Here is a 5,954-nt window from a genome sequence, read left to right on the forward strand (position 1 = left end):
CCGTTAGGCTCAGACGGCAAAATTAATAATTCATTAATTCATTAATTATGAATTATTAAAAATTATTTTAGCCAATAACAGGCACAATGATATGTAAGGAATGAAACTGCCATTTCATTTTGGAGCAAAAAAATGCACTTCACTGGGCCTTTAAGCGCTTGAACAAACGACATATTTGGTCGTATGAGTTGGAGGACTTGTTGGTCCTCTGAGCTACTTTGAGGACTTGACGGCGGCCCTGTCAGCAGTCAGAGAAAAACTACAGAACGTCCTGAGAGAGGAATGGACAAACGTCTCACCGACTGAAGTGGATGTTTTACTGCCAGCAGCAGAGCCCACCACCAGAGCTGGGTTCTTAACATATTCACAGGAGATCACTCTGGATCCAAACACAGCACACACAGAGCTGGTATTATCTGAGGGGAGCAGAAAAGCAACATTCATGGAACAAGAACAGTCTTATTGTAGTCACCCAGACAGATTCACTGAATGGCCTCAGGTCCTGAGTAGAGAGAGTCTGACTGGACGTTGTTACTGGGAGGTGGAGCGGAGAGGGGGAAAAGTTGATGTAGCAGTCTCATACAAGAATATCAGCAGAGCAGGGATTGGGGGTGAATGTTTTTTTGGATACAATGACAAATCCTGGGCGTTAGAGTGTGACCCATACAGTTATTAATTTTGCTACAACAGCATCCACACTCCCGTCTCAGGTCCTCTGTCCTCCAGAGTAGGAGTGTACCTGGATCACAGAGCAGGTATTCTGTCCTTCTACAGCATCTCTGAAACCATGACTCTCCTCCACAGAGTCCAGACCACATTCACTCAGCCGCTACATGCTGGAGTTTGGGTTTGTTATCATGGAAACACAGCTGAGTTGTGTAAACTGAAATAGCCTGAAGTCATTTGAGGAACTCTTCTACTTCTTAAACTGGGGTTTACTTCTGGTTTATGTATTACTGATGTAGATTGTCATGGGAACTCATGCTGAACCCAGAAGCTGCTCTGGAGCAATACGCAAATATATTTAAACTCAGATCTACTCGTGCCTTGGATGGGGAAGTGATATTATTTGTGCACTCACACAGTCTGAGGATTTGCTCGCCATTTGCTCTTGCTAATTTGGCAGTTTTAACTATGTTGCATTCAGCCCGTATTGTGTGTTTAACTTCTTCCATTTCTAACTCTGCCATTTATGTGAAATCGCCCATAGCCATACAGAGAAACTCCAGGTTGACTCATAGAAATGATAACCAGCGTTGTAGTAGAGTTTAGGGTTCGTTAAGCAAGATAACACAACCATTTCCTGAGTATTTTTAAACTTGCGAGAACATTAAGACTTCTTCTTCTGTCATAGTAGCTGATTATACATACTGTGTTTTTGCATGGCCGGGGACACTCAGTCCCTTCAGAAGTCATCTTGTTCATCATTTATTCTTTCTGATGTCCTCTACCTGTCACTTGAATGTGTCTGGGAGAGCTCTGAGGGGATGTGTGTGTGTGTGTGTGTGTGTGTAACTGATGGGCAAAGCATGAGACTGACAGCCAGTCTTGGGGAAAGTGGAGATTTATCGTCGTCAAGTTTCAGGGGTCACTGTCGGTTACGAAACAGGCAGGCTGGGTTTTGTTTTTCCCTCCGGCTCTCTTTTCTCTTCTTCCCCTTTCTTCACTCCAGGTAATCAACAGCTGCTCAGTACCTGCTTGTCACCTCAGACTGACTGCTGATTGGATCCCCTCTTAGCTACTGACTCCAAAGCATCTCTGATTTTGTTAGATTTGGTGATTCTTCTGTAAATCTTGTTACAGTTTATGATTATTGTTAAATGTGTGTGTGGTGGGAGGTTGAGGATATGGGTTATTTTGGTTTAGCCTCTACATTTCATCGGTAAAACTTTGTTAAACACACTAGGTTATTAGATTGTTGCCACCCCCCATCTGCTTCTCATACACACTTTAAGAATAGAATAGAAAAACAACTATTATAGTTTGGCTTTTCAGCCCACACAAAATACACTATGTATAATGTTCTCTGTCATCCAAAACATGAGCCATTTGTCTCTTAAATATATATAATATAATGCTTCAGAATTCAGCATTTCTCATTATTCACATAAAAGAAAGAAAAACAGTAATTTTTACAAAAACTAATTTAGTAAAGCTGTTTGTTTTAACCCTGAGGGAAGATCTGCATTTATTTAAAAAAAACAAGTTATTTTTACTGTATCTCACAATCCAATGCATTATTTATTTACAGTAAATTACTAGCTTGTAACTTTCAAAATGACCAAATCGTATTTAACAATATATTCACTTACGCTCACTATTCAATATTTATATCTTCTAAGTTCCTGATATATAGGTTGCATGTGCACATTTGTATTCAAACCATCAACCATATAAATACTTTTGATTGTATTTAATTCGATTTTATCTTTTAGTTAACATTTTACTTATTTCTTATTTTTCTATACATATTTGTATTCTATTTTCTTAATTGTTTACTTTATTTATAGTTCCTCCTGTATCCCCTTCTATGCTAAACTGAGACAATCTAGCATGTAAATATCAAGATGTTAATTTAACCTCTGGCATATTTATTGTGTGTGTACTATTACCTCAGATGATGGATTAAAGAAACTGTTTCTCTGCTGTGTGTGAAACATAACATTAGTGAGGTATGCTGGACTCTTGTATCAGTCCATGTTAGAGTAAAAATGTCTGCAGATGACACACACACACACACACACACACACACACACACACACACACACATCTCTCTCTCTCACACACACAGACACACAGACACACACACTCTTTCTCTCTCTCTCTCGCTCGCACACACACACACACACACACACACACACACACACACACACACACACACACACACACACACACACACACACACACATACACGGGCCTGTCTGACATCCTGATGATAACATCACCACTCACTGTCACATGAAATCATCTTCTTTCTTTGATAACAGACGCTGTTTCCTGATAATTTCTAAAAAAGTCTGTCCTCTGTGTAAATGTGTGCCTTTTTAAGTTTGTTAAATGCTTTTTGTATTGCTGTTTTCCTTCTGGACTTGATTCCACTCCACTAGAATACAAATTGGTACATTTTAAGACCTTTTTCACAGCTTTTAGAATTAGATTAAGAATCCGAAATGCCTGTACTTAGTCCCACATCTGGGAAATGTACAGCATTACAGCAATAGTTACTTAATAGATAAAAGGGAAGCAATAAAAGAGTAAGCTAGTCTATTACATGTTGCAACAAGATAAAAATAAAGACAAATAGGTAAACATTGATGGTTAAAAACAAGTAGTTGCATTTTAAAAGTACAATTTCTAAATAAACAAGGTGTTGAGATATCATATAAAGTACGAATTACGGTTTATTATTATTGCTTTTTATTTGTATTATTGCATATATATAGTATAACGGAGTGTATATTGTACATTGCAGGCTTGTTGCACAACATATTTCATATTTTAAGACGAAATAACCAGCTTTAAATGACCCTGTATTGAAATGTGCTACATAAATAAACTTGCACCGTTTGTTGTAACAAGGATTCCTTCATTGTCTGCCTTCTATGATAAATAGTATAGACGTTCCTCTTGCTATAGGGACATTATGTTTCCTCAGTGCCCCACTGTTAATTGTTTACATCTTTCAAAGGCATGTTGACAAGCTGAATATATGTGAGTCGCTTCCAAAATTTACAGGCCACTGACCTTTCGCAGCTATTCTCTGGAACAATAATCCACTAATTGACGGGGTACAGGGCAGATCCTATAGTCTGTGATCTGCTGCTGAGCTACGCCAGGGGACATGTTACGATGACATGAAGCTAAATACTGGACTTCCTCTGGGAATATTTGTCGCATATGTCAAATTGGTTTACTCACGGGTCGATGTCCTACTGTTGCAACTAAATCACAGACAAAAGGGCTGAAAGGCTGGTCAAATCATCTCTTGTACAGCACATACTGTAATTCTTCTGGAATATGAGGGGAGAAAAATATCACACGATAATTAAATGTAAAACTTCATCTTCTCCTTGGTATTAATAGAAACCAAGCATGCCAAACCAAACTGTAGTCACAGGAGCATTAGTGAACTATAACATTGCAAGTATGAAGCATTTTATAAGTGAATGCAAAAACACATCTATTAACAATTTTAACAAGGATAAATACATAACAAGCAGTGTTTTAAACTATTAAAGCGCTGAAAAACGAACCAAAAAAGTGTGTGGAAATATTGGCATATTGTTGGCTTTCCATACCCCAGTACTTAAGCACTAACATAAATGAAATAAGAATTATTCAGCACTTTCGTATTGCTCTAGCTTCAAACTACATTCAACCATATCTAATTAATAGTAAAACAAGTTGGTTCTCATACTTATTCTGAAACGTATACTCAGTGTCAAACAAAACAAAATGTTGCTGCTCATGTTTCAATTAACTTTCAGTGACCTACCGTTAACATTGTCAAACTGTTATGTCAGCTATATTCAATGTTATTCTGAGGCATAAAATAAGGCATGACAAGGAAGTAATATTTGGTCTAGCAGAAATTGCAAAAGGTTGCATTAAATAGATTGTTGTCGTTTTATTATGGACATAATTTTGTCATTTTAAGTATGTCATTGGAGTTAGCAGAACCACTAACGCAGAATGGCATGTTGGTTGTATATCTGGTGGCAAACTGTAACACAGCAGCATTTATGAACTACAGCATTGTTAGTATGAAGCAGATTATAAGGGATTTAATATGAAAATGACTTTGAGCATGGCCAAAGAAAAAAGATGCATCTTTTACGCAACGCTGTTGGCCTCGTGTTTCACCCAGGGCCGCCGCTTGCGGACAGGCAAGGCATGCAACTGCTTGGGGCCCCAGACCAGTAGGGGGCCCCCGAGGGGCGACACATCTTTAAAACGACATCAGTGTCGTTTTTTTTTTTTAATGCCAAATTCAGAACAACAAATTATACAAAAAATACAATTAAACAGACATCATACATTGCCATAAGCCTTCATCAAATTCAGTTCATCTACAATAGTGGGGGCCCCATTATTGTAGATGAACTGCATTTGAGTGAGTGGGGCAATGCGCAACGTTTGCAATGACAGACAGTAGGAGACCTCCCTAATGGGGCCCCACCTTATCCAGGCTCACTCCGGTCGCGTGCATGATTGTTTACAAAATAATCCTCCTGATGACAAGGAAAGGCACTGAAAAATGAAGAGAAATTATCTTTCTGGAAGCGAAAAAAGAAGGAAGAAGAGAGAAAAAAACAAGACAGTAAGTAATTTGAGTAGATAACGATGAAATACTAAATAACTAAATGTTGCTAGTCTAACTGTGGGATAGAGAAACTTGAATTACGTAACTTCCACTAGAATCAAATTATTTATTTAGTTTACTTTGACGTTTAACATGACATGAGTTAACCTAGCAGAACAGTATCTGCTCTGCTGGCGGTGACATTACCGAGTCAAGTGTGCGCAGCCGGGTCGGTACAACGCCGCTGACCTATTAGCTTAGCTTAGTTTAGCTAGCTGGCTGAAAGAACGTAGAAGCTAGAAATTACAGTTGCCGTTGACGTGTTAGCTTAGCTTAGCTAGCCGGCTGAAAGAACGTAAAAGCTAGTAATTACAGTATTAACACGTCTTCATTAATCTTTTTGACATTGTTACTGAAATAAACATGGTCTCTGCCATTTCTACATTAACGTTTCACCCGTTGTTTAATGGGACACCAGTAATGGAGTAATTTTGAGGGGGAAATCAGCTAACTTTATCTGTAGGCTAGTTAATCAATCAATCAATCAATCTTCTTTCGTGTATCGTCGTCATATGTCCAGCTCACCAATCAATCAATCAATGTTTATTTATATAGCCCAATATCACAAATGTTACATTTGTCTCAGTGGACT

At 38.3% G+C, this 5,954-nt stretch overlaps 1 pseudogene; it reads left to right on the top strand.

Annotated features, from left to right (window-relative positions):
- The first annotated feature begins 188 nt into the window (after window positions 1–188).
- On the top strand, window positions 189–925 carry LOC104964208 (tripartite motif-containing protein 16-like protein; annotated as a pseudogene).
- Window positions 926–5,954: the final 5,029 nt, after the last annotated feature.

This window comes from Notothenia coriiceps, unplaced genomic scaffold (assembly GCF_000735185.1).
Source record: "Notothenia coriiceps isolate Sejong01 unplaced genomic scaffold, NC01 NC01_scaffold00036828, whole genome shotgun sequence".
NCBI lineage: Eukaryota > Metazoa > Chordata > Actinopteri > Perciformes > Nototheniidae > Notothenia > Notothenia coriiceps.